The 21,169-nt window shown below is 44.8% G+C and overlaps 1 long non-coding RNA gene across 1 annotated transcript in view; it reads left to right on the forward strand.

Moving 5' to 3' along the window:
* The window catches only part of LOC140106545 (uncharacterized), a 39,094-nt gene extending 36,820 nt beyond the window's left edge, over positions 1 to 2,274 (forward strand). The window contains exon 3 of the long non-coding RNA XR_011850803.1: positions 877 to 2,274. This is a non-coding gene — a long non-coding RNA (uncharacterized lncRNA). The remainder of the gene's footprint in view (positions 1 to 876) is intronic.
* The last annotated feature ends 18,895 nt before the right edge of the window (positions 2,275 to 21,169 follow it).

Below are 21,169 nucleotides of genomic sequence, written 5' to 3' on the forward strand. Positions count from 1 at the left end.
ATCGGGGGCTGGTGTAATGTGAGTCCCCGCCTCTCACACATCGGGGGCTGGTGTAATGTGAGTCCCCGCCTCTCACACATCGGGGGCTGGTGTAATGTGAGTCCCCGCCTCTCACACATCGGGGGCTGGTGTAATGTGAGTCCCCGCCTCTCATACATCGGGGGCTGGTGTAATGGGAGCCCCCGCCTCTCACACCTCGGGGGTTGGTGTAATGTGAGTCCTCCCCTCTCACACATCAGGGGTGGGTGTAATGTGAGTCCCCGCCTCTCACAAATTGATATTACTGTGGGGGGCAGAGGGCACATTAATTAGCAAAAATATTAACTTTTTTTTCATCTTACCAATTGGTCTCAATGAAACAAAGCGTGAAAAATGTAAAGGGGTCTGACTACTTTCTCTACCCTCTGTATATAATGGAAACATGCTGCGTCTCCACTGCTGCAGCTTAGGGCTGATTCTCCTATTCCGTCACATCTGCTACAAAATAAATGAAATGCCACTTATCCGAGCAGAAACCAGATGTCCAAAACAACTCAAAACATACATTTTTCTGTGTTTTTTCATGGCTTATCTTTTCTGCAAATGTTTTCCTGGCACATGTACCTGCCTTCTGCTGGGGCTGATAGATTCGCTGTAGGTATTAGCTATTATTGCATTTTTTGCTGTATAACAATTTTATTTTATTTTCTGTTGCATTTGACTGGGATTATATTTCTGGACTGGAAATGATTAACTGCATTGTTAGAGGATTAATGGCGGCTTAGTACAAGAGTCTCAATTTGCCTTCACTTTTATTAACCCTCTTATAATTTTGTTGCCATATTTTATTTGGAGAACTCAAAACTTCTAAATTTATGTCTCTTGCCACATTGACAGGAAATATGAGGGACCTGTCCCCGTAGTTTGGAGCTGTCACCACACCTGATGTTTGTTTTGGGAAAAAAAACTTGTATTCCTCATGAATAGCAATTGAGGAGCAGCAAGTGATGTGCGAAAACGACAATGAGCATTGTGCATCCACAGAAAATGCTAAGAAGACAGCAAAAAAACAAACACTTCCAAAAAATAATCAGAAAGATTAAAGGGGTCTTCCAGGAATAAGCAGAATTCAACCGATGCATTCAAGATTTGTTCCACCTATCAGAAAATTGCTGCTGACAGACCCTGTAATGATGAATTAAAATGCTACTGGCCCTTTCAGTCAGCTGTTTTTGTCCCTGTGGAGCAGACACTGGACAGAAGATGGCTGCTGGTCACATGCTCACATCACATGTCCTGCAGCTGCCTGGGCAGGTCATGTGATCACCACTATGTTTGGGTATAGTCGGTTGGTTACAGGGCATCCAGTATGGCCGGTGTTGTGGTGAGAGACGGCATCTCGGGATGGAGGTTGCATATCATTACAATTGGAACAGAACAGTCTCTTACATCATCTCTAAGAGCAAAGCATAAGAGGGAGCAACTGTTACTGAGAACTGAGGGGTCATGGGAGTTGTAGTTGTAGATGGTGGCCATCTGGGATATAACTTTGCCTACTTTACAAAGCCCATAACATTTTGTTGATTGTCTTAAAGGATTGGTGTTTGTGCCCTGAACAATGACGTCACCAATTGCCAAACACCCTTGGTTCTATGAGGCATGGGAAGGTGCCTGAGCAGCAGGGTATCTAGTGTCCTGCTAAGGTGTGTGTCATAGTTCTGTTCTCATTCCCCAAGTTTAATATCCATAACACAAGCTTAAAGGGATGGTATTTGTGCCCTGAAAGATCGTAGTCTCCAATTACCAAACACCCTTGGTTCTATAGGGCACTTTCACCATGGGAAGGTGCCTGAGCAGCAGTGTCCCTAGAAGATGTTTTTCATAGCTCTGTTCTTATTCCCAAGTTTGATATCCATTTGCATTACCTGAACTAGTTGCTCCCAATTTGACCTCCGCCTGGATTATCCTTATGCACAAACTCTACCTGCCCTGTCTCTCATGATTATGTTTTAGCCTGATTATGTTTTACTGTGTGCCTGTAGGTTTCCACCCATTTTAGAATGGAGACTCCTTTTAGGACTGATGAAGACTAGATCAAGGGTGAATACTAGACGACTTCAGTAGTCCCAGGTCACATCTGTCATGTGACATTCCCACACTTCATTTTTTTTAAATTTCCAATAAAATATGCTTATATAAACATAAAAGCCAATTCATGTATAATTAAAGATATCGATCTAGTGCTTCAAACAGCTTAGTGATGTATACACAATAAAGTTGATTTTTAACCCCTTACTTTACATTTGTACTCTGTTTTATTGCTGTTTTTAATTCCTATCACTGTGATGATCGGTGAAAGATTCCAGAATTGGGACTCTCTGAGCAGAAACTTCATAATTCCTTTGTGCTATGAGATGCTGTGTGCTGACAATGTGCTTAGATCAGCAGGTGCAGGGTTTATCTACACTTTTATTTAGCTTCTGAATATTCACTGGTATCTGACACAGAAAAAGAGAGATGAGAGATGATGAGATCTATGAGATGAATATAACATACAATTAAATTCTCTGCTCTGCTGCAGCTCAGCCACAACATACAGTGAGCTCTCCTATATGCCTTCCTCCCCCTTCCCTGGATAAAGACCTTCTCTGTCTGTAGCTTGCAACTTTGCTCTCCTCATGCTGCTGCTTCAGAAAGGAAGTCTCTGGGGGTCATTTACTAAGGGCCCGATTCGCGGTTTCCCGACGTGTTACCCGAATATTTCCGATTTGCGCCGATTTCCCCCGGGATTTTTGCGCACGCGATCGGATTTTGGTGCATTGGCACTGGCATGCACGCGACGGAAATCGGGGGGCGTGGCCGAACAAAAACCCGACGGATTCAGAAAAACCGCCGCATTTGAAAAACAAAAAGGCCGGTGTACTTGAGTGCATTTCAGCGGACTTCAGTGCAGCAGCGCCACCTGGTGGATGTCGGAAGGACTACCTTAGTGAATCCCGGCCGGACCCGAATCCACCGCAGAGAACGTGCCGCTGGATCGCGAATGGACCGGGTAAGTGTGTGTGAGCTCCTCTTAGAATGCAGGGGGAGGGGCCAATGTAGAGAGGAGCTCAGTGCAGCTTCAGACAGGAGAACAATGTGTCCTGCCCGACCCTACACTTCTGATTTATGGTCGGATCCTAGGGCAACTGAAATTGTATATTCCAGGACTGATTGAGACAGGTTGGAATTATATCTGTGAAATGAAACAGTGAGTTAGAGAATGTGTTATTTTGTTATCCTGAGTATATTTAACAATCTTATCTTCATGGGAATATCTTCTTTAAGTTAAAAATTCTTGGTCAACTCTTTACCCAATGGGGCTATTTATTGCGTATTTACTGCCCTGATGCTATGTAGCACCAGGTACGCAGGTCTGCCATCTGTGTATCACTATTAGACCCAATCTTGTCATGTTACAAGGTTAGAATCCCAGGGATAATGGTTTTTTGTAGGAAATGTGTCTTGTATCTCCCTCTTTTGAGTCCATTTCTTTCCTTCTTGTCTGTGTTGCTTGGAAGCCGGATTTCTTGAAATGTGCGCTCTTATAAATCAAAGGGCACTTTGTACATAGCACTGCCATGGTTATTATGGCTGACTCGTAGATCAAAGAAGACAATAGCAGAGGACTATATTGTAGATTCATTGAAGCCCCAAGTGTTTCTTGTGTTTAGTAGAGGTGCAATGTCTGAGGCTTGTTTTTCTGTTCCACGTAATTAGAGGAAGGAATCGTCAGCGCCGCTCCGATAATAAGTCCCTAACATTACAGATACTCATAAATGTCAGCTTTTTATTCACTCCAGATCATGACTTTGAAGGTTAAAAATGAATAAGATTAAAAAGGACAAGTAATCTGAATGTGAGAAATAAAAAATCTGCAAGTGACTTTAATGCAATATTCAAGCAGCCGCTGGATGACTCACAGGTGATCTCCCCGGACTACGGCTCAGCTTCCTGTTGAGATACATACAGTAGGGGGGGGGATAAGTATTTGATGCACTGAAGTTTTTCCACCTATAAAGAATGGAGAGGTCTGTAGTGTTTGTCGTAGGTTTGTATGGTTCCTAAATAATTACTTACTACATAAGTCATAATTCTTTTTCTCCTTCAGACCTGTTAATATTTTTTTAGTTCCAATTAAGCAATCATTATCTGTAGCTCCTCCTACTTGGCGCTCATTATCTGTAGCTCCTCCTACTCGGTGCTCATTACCTTAGAACCTCCTACTCAGCACTTATTACCTGTAGCTCCTGCTACTAGATTCTCATTACTTGTAGCTCTTCCTACTCGGTGCTCATTACCTGTAGCTCTTCGTACTCGGTACTCATTACCTGTAGCTCCTCCTACTTGGCGCTTATTACCTGTAGCTCCTCCTACTTGGCGCTTATTACCTGTAGCTCCTCCTACTTGGTGCTCATTACCTGTAGCTCCTCCTACTCGGCGCTCATTACCTGTAGCTCCTCCTACTCAGCGCTCATTACCTGTAGCTCCTCCTACTCAGCGCTCATTACCTGTAGCTCCTCCTACTCGGCGCTTATTACCCGTAGCATCTCCTACTCGGCGCTTATTACCCGTAGCATCTCCTACTCAGCGCTCATTACCTGTAGCTCCTCCTACTCAGCGCTCATTACCTGTAGCTATTTCTACTTGGCGTGCGTTACCTGTAGCTCCTCCTACTCGGCGCTCGTTACCTGTAGCTCCTCCTACTCGGCGCTTGTTACCTGTAGCTCCTCCTACTCGGTGCTCATTACCTGTAGCTATTTCTACTTGGCGTGCGTTACCTGTAGCTCCTCCTACTTGGCGCTCGTTACCTGTAGCTCCTCCTACTCGGCGCTCGTTACCTGTAGCTCCTCCTACTCGGTGCTCATTACCTGTAACTCCTTCTACTCGGCACTCATTACCTGTAGATCTTTCTATTCGGCGCTCATTACCTGTAGCTCCTCCTTCTCAGCGCACATTACTTGTAGCTCCTCCTACTCAGTGCTCATTACCTGTATCAGCTCCTACTCAGCACTCATTACCTGTAGCTCCTTCTACTCGGTGCTCATTACCTGTACCTACCTGTACATGGCCAAGGCTAAAGAGCTGCCTAAGGACACCGGGGACAGAATTATAGACCTGAACACGACTGGGAAGGGCTACAGGGCAATAGGCCAACAGCTTGGGGTCCAGGAACCAGCTGTTGGCACAATTATTAGAAAATGGCAGGACCACAAGATGATTGTCCATCTTCCTTGGTCTTCTCCTGGTCTTGGTCGGCAATAAGGTCGGTGTATGATAAATCAATACCAATTATCCAGGAAATGTGGGGAAAGCAAGGACTGCTATGAACACCAACTATATGTACCTATATACAGGCCTTGTACAACAAAGTACACAAAATATATGCATAAATACCATAATATGGAAAACACAGAATTTTATTGAACAAAATAATAATACACATATGATCACTGCAATAAAAACAACCCATAAAAGCAATCCCTGGTGGACTAAAAGTACACCGCCAATCCTGTACAATCACATTGTAAACCACAGTCAGTCAATACATTACAAGTGTAAACATAAGGTTTCAATGTAACACACAAGTCAATCAATATAATATATTACAAGTGTAAACGAGGGGTTATAACATAAACCTAATCTAAATAACATGGAACCTGGTAGGAGGTCATATAAACCAAACAAGACAAAATAAAGTGCATCGTGCAAAATAGCTATATATACCAACCAGGCTGCATATTGGACAGGAGATGTGGCGCTGTACCAGACAACCCCGACGCGCGTTTCGCCGTCGCTTCCTCAGACTGTGGTTTACAATGTGATTGTACAGGATTGGCGGTGTACTTTTAGTCCACCAGGGATTGCTTTTATGGGTTGTTTTTATTGCAGTGATCATATGTGTATTATTATTTTGTTCAATAAAATTCTGTGTTTTCCATATTATGGTATTGGTGTATGATAAATACCACCTATGAACTCCATGCTGTGCTCACTGGCATATATATATATATATATATATATATATATATACATACAGTGGCCATTTTGTGGAGTAATAAAATCTGCTTGCCTCGCTCCCACTGCTTTCTTTTCCTCCTGTTTCCATCCGGCTCCCAGCCGTTGATGATGACTCATACAGTGTGATGTTGTCGTCAGCAAATTCAAGGAAAATGCGGGAAATGCGTTCACACATTTATTTTTTCAGATGCAATTTTTGAAGCCAAAAGCAGGTGTGGATCATAATGGGTGAGGACATATCACAGAGAGAAGATGCTCCTCCTCCTCTGTTTTTCGGATGCAGTTTTTGATGTCCAAACCAGGAGTGGAGTGAAAACAAAGTGTAAATGCAACCTGAAGGCTCAGAAACTAAGCATCGACATCCCAAAGACACTGATGCTATTGATTCTTGTATAGGGTGGAGCAGTGATTTTCAACCTTTTTTGAGCCGCGGCACACTTTTTCTACTTAGAAAATCCTGGGGCACACCACCAACCAAAATAGCACAAAATGACACTAAAACAGTCATATTATACATATAGTTAATAATATAGATTCTAAATTTATTTTGCTCACTCAGTGTGAACCCTGGGCCTGTTTTGATGAACACAAAAGGGATATCCTCCCTTTACTAATAAAAAGCCCCTAGCGGCCTCCCTTTCCTGATAAAAAGCTCCTAGGACCTCTCTTTACTAATAAAAAGCCCCTAGCTGCCTCCCTTTACTGATAAAAAGCCCCTAGCTGCCTCCCTTTACTGATAAAAAGCCCCTAGCTGCCTCCCTTTACTGATAAAAAGCCCCTAGCTGCCTCCCTTTACTGATAAAAAGCCCCTAGCGGCCTCCCTTTACTAATAAAAACCCTCTAGCGGCCTCCCTTTACTAATAAAAACCCTCTAGCGGCCTCCCTTTACTAATTAAAAGCCCCTAGCGGCCTCCCTTTACTAATTAAAAGCCCTAGCGGCCTCCCTTTACTAATTAAAAGCCCTAGCGGCCTCCCTTTACTAATTAAAAGCCCTAGCGGCCTCCCTTTACTAATTAAAAGCCCTAGCGGCCTCCCTTTACTAATTAAAAGCCCCTAGCGGCCTCCCTTTACTAATTAAAAGCCCTAGCGGCCTCCCTTTACTAATTAAAAGCCCTAGCGGCCTCCCTTTACTAATTAAAAGCCCTAGCGGCCTCCCTTTACTAATTAAAAGACCCTAGCGGCCTCCCTTTACTAATTAAGAGCCCCTAGCGGCCTCCCTTTACTAATTAAGAGCCCCTAGCGGCCTCCCTTTACTAATAAAAGACCCGAGAGGCCTCCCTTTACTAATAAAAAAAGACCCTAGCTGCCTTCCCTATACAAATAATAACCTTATATACTTACCCTCCGGTGATGTCTTCTTCGGCGTATCTTCACTCCTAATGGCGGCTCGGCACCTCCAGGTTGCACTGCGCGCCTCTGGTCACGTGACTGGGCTGTATATTAATTATATACAGCCCAGGCCCCTCTCACCACCCATAGTTTAATTATATGCATCCCCCTCATCGCCCATTATATGCAGCCCCCTCCTTTTCTCCCAAACATTACAGGCAGCCCCCTGCATGCACACCCCATTCATTATATACAGCCCCCTCCTCATGCCCCCATTCATTATATACAGTCCCCTCCTCATAGCCCCCCCATTCATTATATGTGGCCCGCTCCTCACACCCCCCCCCCCCGTTCATTATATGTGGCCACCTCCTCAAACACCTCCCCCTGTTCATTATATGTGGCCCCCTCCTCACGCCCCCCCCATTCATTACATACAGCTCCTTCTCATCCCCATGGACTAGTAAATGTGACATTTAAAATAAAAGAATAGTACTCACCTCAGTCTTCTACTCAGATCCGGAGCTTCCAATTCGTTGTCTTCCTCCTCCTGCCGGCAGCCGCACAGCGCTTCACATGCAGCATCCTGCAGCATACCGCGCGTCACTTTACGGCGCTAGCACCCAGCACAGCCAGGCTGCTGGGGATGACACCACACAGCAGCGTCTTTCGGCAAGCGGAGCGCCGCTTAGCGGTGCCGGCACCCGGCATGGGCCGGCTGCAGGGGAATGAGAGGGGTGCTGGCGCCAGCCCTGGGGGCACCATAGTTCGGGGATCTTTCCCCGCGGCACACTCAACCATGTGTCGCGGCACACTAGTGTGCCGCGGCACACAGGTTGAAAATCGCTGGGGTGGAGGACAGAGGTTGGCGCCCCTCCCACCTGCTCCACACGGTTGGTGCCCGGGTGGTTGCACGTCTCGTCCAGTGGTACAAACGACCTTGTTCTGGTGCATCCTGACCTGGTACACGTGAATGCTGAACCCTGACCAACAAACAGAGATCAAAACTGTATAGTCTTTAGCTGTTGGGGTGATCTGTGGAACCATCATATACGACCACCAGTCAGTCCTTGTAGTTATATAGGGAACAGTATAGCACAGTATATACAGCACAAGCTAGAGTGCACCAGCCAGGCTGTATAGAGTTGAGAGATTGCCCTTCTGCAAACCATAATTAGGTCGTAGGGGGATTGTACTCCGTGGTGGGATCTTCATTCATGATGCTCCGTATGGACATGTTATTAGATGGGAATAGCTCTTTAAATGCATCTGACTGATGAATGCAGCATATTTTCTCAGCTGTCATTTCTTTCACATCACCAGATTTGGGGCCTGATATAAAATGTTAATATCACAGATGTTCTAGATCATAGAATAAACCGGCTAATGAGAAATCAGCCAGAGCATTTCATTACAGTAATATATTCAATGTCAGTTTGTGTTTAGAAGCGATATATAGATGACTGCCGCTTTACTAATGAAGAGCACTGGAGCTTCTCCACCTAATATGGAAGAAATACACGTCTACTCGCCAGCCGGGTAATCTACACCGGATACACAGACGTTAATCTACACCGGATACACAGACGTTAATATACACCGGATACACAGACCTGTAGCTTAATATTCAGCGAATAGATAGAAGCACATTCATGTATCTTAATCTGTGAGTATTTTCTCCAAAAGAATGTATGAAATAAGGGGGTTGATACTCAAAAAGGTTGAAAACAAAAATGTAACGGTTTTCATGAAAATAGAATTAAGTCGCTGTAAATAAAACAAAGCAAAAAATTAGCCAAAAACTAGGAGCACACTCCACTCAGTTAAAATTTCCAAAGCAGCCTGTCCTCACCGTCACTGCCACCCCCCACTGGACAGCCCCAGTCTGTGCCACGTGCACTGGACCGCCCCTTTCTGTGCCAAGTGCACTGGACCAACCCCCCATGTGCCATAAGCACATTCGCCGTCCACATCCTATCTGCACCATGCACACTGGCCGAGCCCAATGTCTGCACCACACACACTGGACCGCCCTCCTTTCTGCGCCATGCACATTAACTGCCCCCCATCTTCGCCATGCACACTGGACTGCCCCCCCGTCTTCGCCACACACACTGGACCCCCCATCCTGACTGCTCTATCCACACTGGATTCCGACCTTTATACACCATGCACACTGGACTGCCCCCCATCTGTGCCGCACACATTGGACCCCCCAATCCTGTCTGCGCCATCCAAACTGGATTCCACCCTTTCTGCTTCAAGCTCATTGGACTGCTCCCCCCTGTCTGCCCCATGCACACTGTATTGCCCAACTCCTGCGCATGCACAGACTCTACCATCCCCTGTCTGCACCTCATGCATAGTACCGCTCTTTGCTTGCTCCACATGTACTGTCCCATTCTATAGCTGTGCCACATGCTCTGCAATGAATAGACTCTCGTTTTCAATAACTGTCCGATATTTGCATAGATGAGAAAAAGGTAAAAAGGGATTGTAAAAGTGATCCAAAATGTCTGTATTGCAGAGAGAAATCAAGGCAGAAGAAGGTGTAATGGAGATCTGGGCCTAATAAGAAGGTCAAAAGCTGTATGGTCACTGTACTGTAATAAAGCTTGGCTCGGAGGTACATTGGGCTGGACACCTATATCCCTTGCGCTGCCGTAAGGAACATTTATTGGTTTGGTTGCACAATCTGCAGATAATTTGCTTAGTGCAGAGACCGGTGTGATAAAAGATTAAATTACATTAATTTTCTGTGGAAAGGTCTCATGTGTTTTCATGATTGAGGCCCCCGAATGTCAGTCCGCTGGCCTCTCCTGTTACTGGAGCTCATTAAAGGACCCTAATGATTCCGAGTCATCCTGACCTATGATAACAGAACATTTCCAGTGCTAACGACTTGATATACAATCTCTAGCGATGTTATTTATATCATGTGTTTATATCCTGATTGACATCACTACAATGGATTTGTGTTACACCAAACAATCCTGTGAATCTCTGGACAATTTGTTACCTGGGGGTAATTTGCTGTACCAAGAAGGAAATAAATTGAAGCTTAGACTAATTAGCTTGTCAAGCCGCAGAGATTACATTATGTTTCCTTTCAGTCATTTTTATGGAATGTAGTTGAATGCAACAAGCGGAACGTGCGGAGACTGAAACATCTAGGAGCGAGAATGTTTAAACAAGATAATATCGGGAAACCGGGGGCCCACAAGGAATAAACACAGTTAACAACACACAAAATGACCTAGTTAATGCTTTTGCTATCCATCAGGAAAATAACTCAAATAACCCCTTTAAATTGTCACCAACCTTTGAACAAATGTGAAACTAGCTGTCATTTATCTTGACTTGGATAAATGGCCCGAGCCTTGGATTCCTTGACCCTTTTTAGTGACCATTTGTTTTCCTATCCATTTTGTACTGCTTTGTCCTCTTGGTTGTGACCTGTAATTTTTGGCTACTGTTATATTTGTATTGTCTAGTCTTTGCAGAATCAGTTACTATTCAGTTGGCGCTTACAGCTGGGGTTGAACCTTAGGGCTCACTTTTTTCTGTTCTCTAGTCCATCTAAGCTGTTCCCTTACTGCATAACATGGAACCAACATTCCATAGTGAGACCAGATCTTCCTCTACTGTCTCTGTGCAGGTATTTAAAGGTAGCGATGAGATGTTACAGGATTAACAACAGGACATTAAGGACAGGTTCTTTGCCAAAGGACTGGTGCATAGCAAATGTGGTGCCAATATTTAAAAAAGGGTTAAAAAGCAATCCTGGAAACTACAGACCTGTGAGTCTAACATCAGTTTGTTGGAAAATATTTGATGGGTTCATTACAGATGCTATCCTGGAGTATCTCATTGTACTTAACCTTGTAACCCAGAATCGGCATGGGTTTATGAGAGATCAGTCCTGTCAGACTAATTTAATCAACTTCTATGAGGAGGTAGGTTATAGATTGGACCGGGGGGAGGCTGTGGATGTTGTGCATCTGGACTTTTCTAAGGCATTTGATACATAACAGCATAAAATGAGACTGCCAGGATAATGGGGAATATGTGCATTTGGGTAAGCAAATGGTTTAGTGATAGAAAACAAAGAGTCATTATTAATGCCACATTGTCAGATTGGGTTGACGTTACCAGTGGAGGCTACAGGGGTCAGTATTGGGGCCAATTTTTTTTTAATACTAAGCTCTGTAAAGTAATTATAGTATTGATTACAGAGAGTATAGCATTACAGAGAGATTTGTGGAAACTGGAGGCCTAGGCTGACAAACGGCTGATGAGGTTTAATGTAAAGTTATTAACTTGGGTCGAGGAAATGAAAATTTTAAATATATGTTTAAACAATAAATTTCTATGCCTGTTGTACCATTGCCATAGACAAAGGTTCTTTAGTGTCCGAGCAGTGAGACTGTGGGACTCTCTGCCAAAAGATGTAGTAATGGCTGATATGTTCAAGAGGGGCCTGGAAGCCTTTCTGGAGAGCAATCATATCACATTGTATGGAATTAAAACTTTTGGTTAGTAGTTTCTGTTGATCCAGCGAGTTATTCTCACCATATTGGGGGTTGGGAAGGAATTTTTCACTGCATTGGGCCAAATTGGCATCAGCCTTGCAGGATTTTTGCCTTCTTCTGGATCAACGCAATAAAATGTATAGGTTGGACTGATGTCTTTTTGTAACCTTTTTACTATGACACTATGGTGGGGGGGTTCTACTAATTCTGGCGCAAGCACGACTGTTGGCATTGGAGATCCGTCTCCGGAAAGCGCAGCCTGATGTTTTAATGTGGCGCATGGGCTGTAAGTAATTAATGGGTAGACGGTAATAATCAGTTCTGCGCCATAAAAATGCCGACATCAATGAGATGTGCGCCAAAATCTTAAATGGACTGCGCCTTAATTTTGCTCTCTGACCAAGTTTTTCCTGATTTATTGTGCGCCAAAATTTGTGCCAAAAATGCTGACAAAATATACATAAATGTGACGGATAATGTGGAAAAGTTAGGCCACGCCCACTTGTGGGGAAAAAAAAAGACGAAAGAGTCGGGATAGTCGGAAACATCTGTTCTTTCTGGTGCAAACTCATTATAAATGACATGATACACTTTTGCAGTAACCCCCCCCCCCCCCACGAAACCGACAATTTTTAAGCGCAAGTACGATGACACATCTGCCCCTATGTGTAGTGTATTGGAGACATCACAGCAGCTAGTCTCCAGCCACCAGCAATTAGAGATTGAGTCTACATTGGGAAAACTGCTAAACATGCAGAATACAAGTCCTATCATATCCAGGAAGAGAAAATAAGGGGTTAAGAAGAAGTCTTTTGGCACATGGGGCTTGCATTTCAGATTCTGCGGTGATATTTTCCCATTCGCTCCAGATTCTCGGCTGAAACAAGAGCAGAAAGCAGCGGTAGCGTTTAATTTGTTAACGGAGCGGCCGCACTTATCTTCATTTATCCCCACAGAAAGAGGATAATAGAGGGTTACACGATAATACAATGTTTCTGGCGGAGAAGTAATTAGCAATCTTGGAAAGTGGTGACGTGTCTGCATTCTGCGCGCGCACAAACGCCAGCTGGCTGATAATATAATCCATAATACATAGGCACTGGGAGAATGTTATCTGTCTGCCTTATAACCAGCCGCAGTTCTATCTGAAGCTCCCCCTGACCCAAAACTGTGGCCATAAATCATTTCAATCACTTGGTAAAAGGGTCAATGCACATTGTGAAGCGACTGTACGCCTGACAGGTTGGGGTCGACGGCGCTGCTAAAAACGGACAGCGCGCCAATTTTTCTGTGACAATAATAGTTAGTGGAGCAGAAGGAATGATTGCAATCATGTTACATGGCCGGCTATGTGTCCTCTGTAGCATCTCTTATCCCCGAAACTGAAGCTTTTACAATGATACCTCAGACGTTTCAGGTATCGCACTCGTCTGTCTGGCATCACCTCCGCTCTAACTGCAACCATAGTGGAGTCCGGAGTGTGAGGCATTGAACAATGTTGGTAATAGGACCCTGCAAAAGGTCTTATTGGACTGCGGGGTTCACGGTCACTCAGTGGCTAGCACTACAGCCTTGCAGCGCTGGGGTCCTGGGTTCTAATCCCACCCAGATCAACATCTGCAAAGAGTTTGTATGTTCTCTCTGTGTTTGCGTGGGTTTCCTCCGGTTTCCTCTCACACTCCATAGCATACTGTTAGGCTGTTTGTGAGCCCCATTGGGGGCAGGGACCAATCTGACATGCTTTGTGCAGCGCTGCGTAATCTGTAAGAATTATTATAAATATTATTATTATTCATACATTTACCCTCATTTAGGCTACATGCACACTGCCGTGAACGCAGCTCGCCCCGCCCCTCTCCATAGGAAGTTATGGCGCACGGCGCCGTAATACGGGAAAAGATAGGACATGTCCTATCTTTTCCCGGGCTACGGTGCACCGTACCGCTCCCGTACAGGGCCGTGAGCCCATAGAAGTGTATGGGGGACGTATATCGGCCGTACATACGTCCCCCATACATGTGTGTGAATGCAGCCTTATAGGGCATGAAAGAATCTTGATTTAGCTGTTATAACTTAAAGAATTGACACTTCGTGTTAGGCTATATTCACACGAACGTATGGGGGACATGTATACAGCCAACGTATGTACGCTGTATATACGTCCCCCATAGACTGCAAGGGGCGCAAGGAGCCGTACAATGCAGCACACGTGTGGCATTGTACCGTTCCATAGCCTGGAGAAAGATAGGGTATGTCCTAAATTTCCTAGGAATACGACTCCGTGCACCATATACAGGCGGTCCCCTACTTAAGAACACCTGACTTACAGACGACCCCTAGTTACAAACGGACCTCTGGATATTGGTAATTTCCTGTACTTTAGTCCTGGGCTACAATAATCAGCTATAACAGTTATCACAGGTGTCTGTAATGAATGTTTAGTGTTAATCCCGGTTCTTATGACAACCCAACAAATTTTAAAATCCATTTGTCACAGAGACCAAAAAAATTCTGTCTGGGGCTACAATTAGAAAATATACAGTTCCGACTTGCATACAAATTCAACTTAAGAACAAACCTACAGAACCTATCCTGTACGTAACCCGGGGACTGCCTGTATCACTATATATTACTCTCCCCAGCGCCGACGTGTGCCCGCCATGCTGCGGAATGGCAGGCACACTTTGTGTGAATGTAATTTTCGTGAAACTTGTCTTTACTTTGTCGATTAACTATATATTAAAGGGGTTTGCCCATGAAAAAAGTTCTCAAATTTTAAACCCCTAGTGATGTTTACACCATAAAGATCATATGAGACCCCCTTAATTTTCTATTTTACTCAGTTAGCTCCAATCACTCACTGAATAGACATGTCAGGTGTGTGCTGACAATGTGCTTTGATTATTAGGGTGCAGGGTTTATCTACAGCTTCTGCACATTCTACTAGTATCTGACATATAGAACAAGAGAATCAGAGATGAGATAAGATGAGATCCATGAGATGGATATAAAACACTGACACGCTGAGCTCTGCTAACTCACCTAATCAATAAGGCAAACATTAAACTCTGCTATAAAGACCTTCTCTTCCTGTAGATTGTACAGCAAATCTCTACACGTTGCTTGAAGGCAGGAAGTGCCTATGTCTGAGCTGGTCTTGTAATGCAGGGGGAGGGGCGGGAAGCGGAGAGCACTGCATCGTGCAGACAAGAAAAGCTATTAATGAAAAGACTCCGACCATAGTCAGATTATTTATGAATAATTATTTTCGAATACAGGTACCACCAAAATTGTAAGTCTCATAAAGGTTAGAATTATATCTGTAAAATGCTGTATTTTTGTCTTCATGGGAATATCCCTTTAAATCCAATAGTGAATGTTTCTTCCATGTAAATCATGGTGCTTCCATATGTAATTGTCCAAGTGCTCTGGAAAGTAACATCCCCCAACACCAGAAGCTGACCACAGCAGGATCCTCAAGACAAATCGAGATTTCTCAGATCACAGCTTGCGATTGTTGGTACTAGGAACCATCAGGACTTGCGTTATACACGGCTTGCATCTTCACCCCTGTGGTTTACTGCTCTTATTACTATTCTTCACATCGCATTTACGGTACTTTTCTTTTCTTTTCAAATCCCTTTTTATTGAATTTTTTAGTTATGAAGTAGAAACAAGTAGCAGTGATGAAAGATTTGGTGCCACATCTAGAATAAGTTATACAGAATGTGGAAACCGAAACAGTAAACACATTAAACTATAGCTGATACATTCTCAAAAATGTGGGAGAGATAAAAAACAAACTGCTTCTTGCCTCCTCCAAAGATATTTGGTTGAGGAAGCAACTTAGAACCAAGAGCAGAGGAGGTGTTGATGGTACAATGTAATGGGACTGGAACAATACCAGATTTGTTCATGTTAAAGGAAACCTACCACTTGTAGTGGCAGGTTTCCGATGGCAATACCGGGCACCAGCTCAGGGTGAGCTGGTGCCGGAGCTTATTTTAGTTAGTGTTTTAAACCGCGGTATCGCGGTTTAAAACACTTTTTAAACTTTATAGCCGGCGCAGGCAGGTATGCGCTCGGCGCTTACCGTGCACGCGGCTACATAGGGAGTGAAGGAGAGCCGCGCGCACGGTAAGCGCCGAGCGCGTACCTCCCTGCGCCGGCTATAACGTTTAAAAAGTGTTTTAAACCGCGATACCGCGGTTTAAAACACTAACTAAAATAAGCTCCGGCACCAGCTCAGCCTGATCTCACCCTGAGCTGGTGCCCGGTATTTCCATCGGAAACCTGCCACTACAAGTGGTAGGTTTCCTTTAAAGGGAACCTGTCATCAGCAATTGGCCTAATAAGCCACTACTACTATGTTGTCAAAGAGCATAGCACCTTCTAGTTTTTGTTTCTTTCATGGCCCGTGGTGGTGGCTTTTTCCGGAAAATCAGCCTTTGAAGTGAAATATAAATTAGTTGTATAAAGTCATGGAGGAGGAGAGTTTAGCACTGAAGTCCAAGGTGGGAGCTCTGAACGCCTCCTCCTCTGTGATTGACATCATGTGCCAGACTTCAGGAGATCTGGTTAGTGATGTCACTGGATGTTGGACCTTCCGTTACAGTGAACGGGCTTTCTGAGGAAGAGAGAGCTTGACTTCAGTGTTAAAAATTCCACCTGCTTGACTTTATACAACCATTTTACATCTCACTATAAAACTACATGCACACTGACGTACGCCTGCATGCACGAAACATAATCTGGAATGTGTTCATCTGCTTGCCAACATACTGATTGGTTTATTAGGCTAATTTCTGATGACAGGTTCCCTTTACGGGCCAAGTATTGCGCCCTTAAATTAATATTTTTAAGCCACTAGAAAACTCCTTTAAGAGTCCAATTTTCTTTGGAAGTCTTGATATCACCTGCACTATCACAGGATAGCGCTTAATATATCACATGACGTGTCCTCCGGCAGTCCATGCATCTTGAAGTTAACCTAAATATAATAATAATACATTATACACAAAGGCTAAAAGACTGAAGACCCATACACATTGCACCTCTTAATGTGGTTTAAAAGACCATCTTTCATTGTATATGGGAATAAAGTATAACAAAGACCATGAAGAACATTTATAAGAGATACATTGTATGCACAGTACACAAACCCCAGACCCGCAATAGGGTTCAAGGATATATAATGTTAATGTAACAAAACCTGTACAGTCACATATCAAAAGAACTAATGGCTAGAGATGAGCCAGCACTAAAATGCTCGGGTACTCGTTATTCGAGACAAACTTTTCCCGATGCTCGAGTGCTCGTCTCGAATAACGAGCCCCATTGAAGTCAATGGGAGACTCGAGCATTTTTCAAGGGGACCAAGGCTCTGCACAGGGAAGCTTGGCCAAACACCTGGGAACCTCAGAAAAGGATGGAAACACCACGGAAATGGACAGGAAACAGCAGGGGCAGCATGCATGGATGCCTCTGAGGCTGCTTAATCGCACCATTATGCCAATATTATGGGCAACAGCATGGCCATGACAGAGTGACAGAATGAAGCTAGATAGCATCTAAAACATCCAATAATTGACCCTGACACTATAGGGGACGGCATGCAGAGGCAGCGGCAGCAGGCTAGAGAGTGTCATGGCGACATACCCTAAATGGACTCAGGCTTCACCAAAGGAGGTGAAATGATTTCCTCTGTGAACAAAAGGTTGACGGTATAGTTAGTCGATAACACAGCATGGTGGCGACATAGTGACCAAGTTCCATAACGTATCTGGTGAAACACCCGAAAAATGAGCCTGACAACAGTTCGTTTGATAAGGGGACGACATGTGGAGGCAGCCATGGAGACGACTTTCATGATTAACCCTTTCAGGAACTGGCCCTTTTTTGTTTTTTCATTTTCATTTTTTACTCCCCATGATCAAAAATCCATAACTTTTTTATTTTTCCATGTACAGAGCTGTGTGATGGCTTATTTTCTGCGTAACAAATTGCACTTCATAGAGATGGTATTCAATATTCCATGCCGTGTACTAGGAAGCGGGAAAAAAATTCCGAATGCAGTGAAATTGGTAAAAAAACGCATTTGTGCCATCTTCTTGTGGGCTTGGATCTTACGGATTTCACTGTGCGCCCCAAATGACATGTCTACTTTATTCTTTGGGTCTGTGCGATTACGGGGATACCAAATTTATATAGGTTTTATAATGTTTTCATACATTTAAAAAAATTAAAACCTCCTTGAACAAAAAATTTTTTGGGGCTTTTACGATCTTCTGGCGATAATAACTTTTTTATACTTTGGTGTATGGAGCTGTGGGTGGTGTCGTTTTTTGCGGATTTTGATGACGTTTACAATGTTATCAATTTTAGGACTGTTCGACCTTGTGATCACTTTTTATAGAATTTTTTTATTTTTTTAAATGACAAAAAATTTTCGCGGCGATACCTAATGTGTTTATGATTTTTACTGTTTATTTATATCAGTTCTAGGGAAAGGGGGGTGATTTGAGTTTTTAGGGTTTTTTATTATAATTTTTTTTTTTTTAAACCTTTTTTTATTTTTAGTATTTTTCAGACTCCCTAGGGTACTTTAACCCTAGGGTGTCTGCACAATCCTATCATATACTGCCATACTACATCAGCGGGAAAACACCCGCGATCGGTGCTGGCGCCGATCGTGGGTGTTACCGGTAAGCCTTTGCTGCAATATGCAGCATGGTGACAGATGGGCCGAGTTCCACTATGTATCTGGTGAAACACCCGAAAATTCTGCCTGACACAGCTCGTTTGATAAGGGGATGATGTGCTGCATATCCTCTTGTGCTCCAGCGTCTGGGGTATAGAGAGTTGAAATGAGACATTGGTGGACGCTGTGGAGGATCGTGGAGGCAAAATGGACAGGAAACAGCAGGGGCAGCATGCATGGATGCCTCTGAGGCTGCCTAATCTTGGGATGGAGCTGGCGGTCCACTGCCAGGCGAGCTTTCACATGTCCAAGCCCCTGTCTCTCGGCTCCTCCGCACCCAAAATGGGCCTGGGGGCCAGAAGTGTTTACTTTGAAAAAATTATAATTTTCAAAGCAGGCCGGGTCGTTTGAATATTTCATCTAGGAATAATGGAATAGCATAGTGGTTCTATTTTTAATTGCTTTTTCGGAAATGGTTCCATGATTAAGAGCGACAGTATGGGGCATCCATATTGCGCTGCTATGATTGCAACTTCAAGTCTCCAGCATGGCGGCGACAGATGGGCCGAGTTCCACTATGTATCTGGTGAAACACCCGAAAATTCTGCCTGACACAGCTCGTTTGCTAAAGGGACGATGTATGGAGGCAGCTATATTGACGACTTTTGGAGGCAGCTATGGAGATGACGTGTGGAGGTAGCAATAGAGACAACATGTGGAGGCAGCTATAAAGACGATGTGTGGAGGCTGCTATGGAGACAATTAAATTTGGATAGTGCCTGAATGTGGCAGTCCAAAAAAGTTTTCAAACCAGAGGAGCAGGTAGGTGGTCCTCCAGAAAAATTAAATACATAGAGTACTATAGCTAGAGCCAGTTGGCCCTGGCAAAAAATAGCCAGTTTCCTCTGCTTTAGTGTACAAAGAGGAGGAGAAGGAGGAAAATGAGGAGGAGGAGTGCATACATTATACAGGTTGAGCTTCTTTCACCGGGTGGAGAATGGAAATCCTGAGAAATCCAGGCTTTATTCATCTTGATAAGCGTCAGCCTGTCAGCGCTGTCAGTCGACAGGCGTGTATGCTTATCGGTGATGATGCCACCTGCTGCACAGAAAACCCGCTCAGACAACACGCTAGCGGCAGGGCAGGCAAGAACCTCCAAGGCGTACAGCGCCAGTTCGTGCCACATGTCCAGCTTTGAAACCCAGTAGTTGTAGGGAGCTGTGTGATCATTTAGGACAATGGTATGGTCAGCTACGTACTCCCTCACCATCTTTCTGTAAAGATCAGCCCTACTCTGCCGAGTCTGGGGACAGGTGACAGTGTCTTGCTGGGGTGACATAAAACTGGCAAAGGCCTTATAAAGCGTACCCCTGCCAGTGCTGGACAAGCTGCCTGATCGCCTACTCTCCCTCGCTACTTGTCCCGCAGAACTACGCCCTCTGCCGCTAGCGCTGTCAGAAGGGAAATACTGTTTCAGCTTGTGCACCAGGGCCTGCTGGTATTCATGCATTCTCACACTCTTTTCCTCTCCAGGGATGAGAGTGGAAAGATTTTGCTTGTACCGTGGGTCCAGGTGAGTGAATACCCAGTAATCGGTGCTGGAATAAATTCTTTGAATGCGAGGGTCACGGGATAGGCAGCCTAGCATGAAATCTGCCATATGTGCCAGAGTCCCAACTCGCAAGAATTCACTCCCCTCACTGGCCTGACTGTCCATCTCCTCCTCCAACTCCTCTTCTTCTGCCCATACACGCTGAACAGTGAAGGACTGAGCAATGCTCTCCTCTTCTGTCTCGCCAACATTCTCCTCCTCTTCCTCCTCATCCTCCTCCACCTCCTCCGATATGCGCTGAGAAACAGACCTGAGGGGGCTTTGGCTATCAACAAGGGAATCCTCTTCCCCCGTCTCTTGTGACGAGTGCAAAGCTTCTCTCTGGTCAGCATGAAGTCAGTTTTTCAACAGGCCAAGCAGCGGGATGGTGAGGCTGATGATGGCGGCATCGCCACTGACCATCTGTGTTGACTCCTCAAAGTTACTCAGCACCTGACAGATATCAGATATCCCAGCCTCCACCAAGTTATCCCAATGTGCCGTCAGCGATATACAGTGGCCCTGCCCGGCAGCACTCGTCCACGTGTCCGTGGTCAGGTGGACCTTGTCAGAAACGGCGTTGGTCAGGGCACGGATGATGTTGTCTGACACGTGCTGGTGCAGGGCTGGGACGGCACATCGGGAAAAGTAGTGGCGGCTGGGGACCGAATACCGAGGGGCGGCCGCCGCCATGAGGTTTCGAAAGGCCTCGGTCTCTACCAACCTATAGGGCAGCATCTCCAGGCTTAAGTAGTTTGGAGATGTGGACGTTGAGGGCTTGGGCGTGTGGGTGGCGCTATACTTCCTCTTGCGCTCCAGCGTCTGGGGTATGGAGAGCTGAACGCTGTGCATAGAGACATAGTTGGATGCTGTGGAGGATCGTGGTGGCGAAGGTGTGTTTTCGCACGGGAGGTGTTTGGGCCGGGGTCCTGGGCAGGGGGCTGACTAGCAGAGGCAGCAGATGACACAGGGGAAGGA

This window comes from Engystomops pustulosus, chromosome 11 (genome assembly GCF_040894005.1).
Source record: "Engystomops pustulosus chromosome 11, aEngPut4.maternal, whole genome shotgun sequence".
NCBI lineage: Eukaryota > Metazoa > Chordata > Amphibia > Anura > Leptodactylidae > Engystomops > Engystomops pustulosus.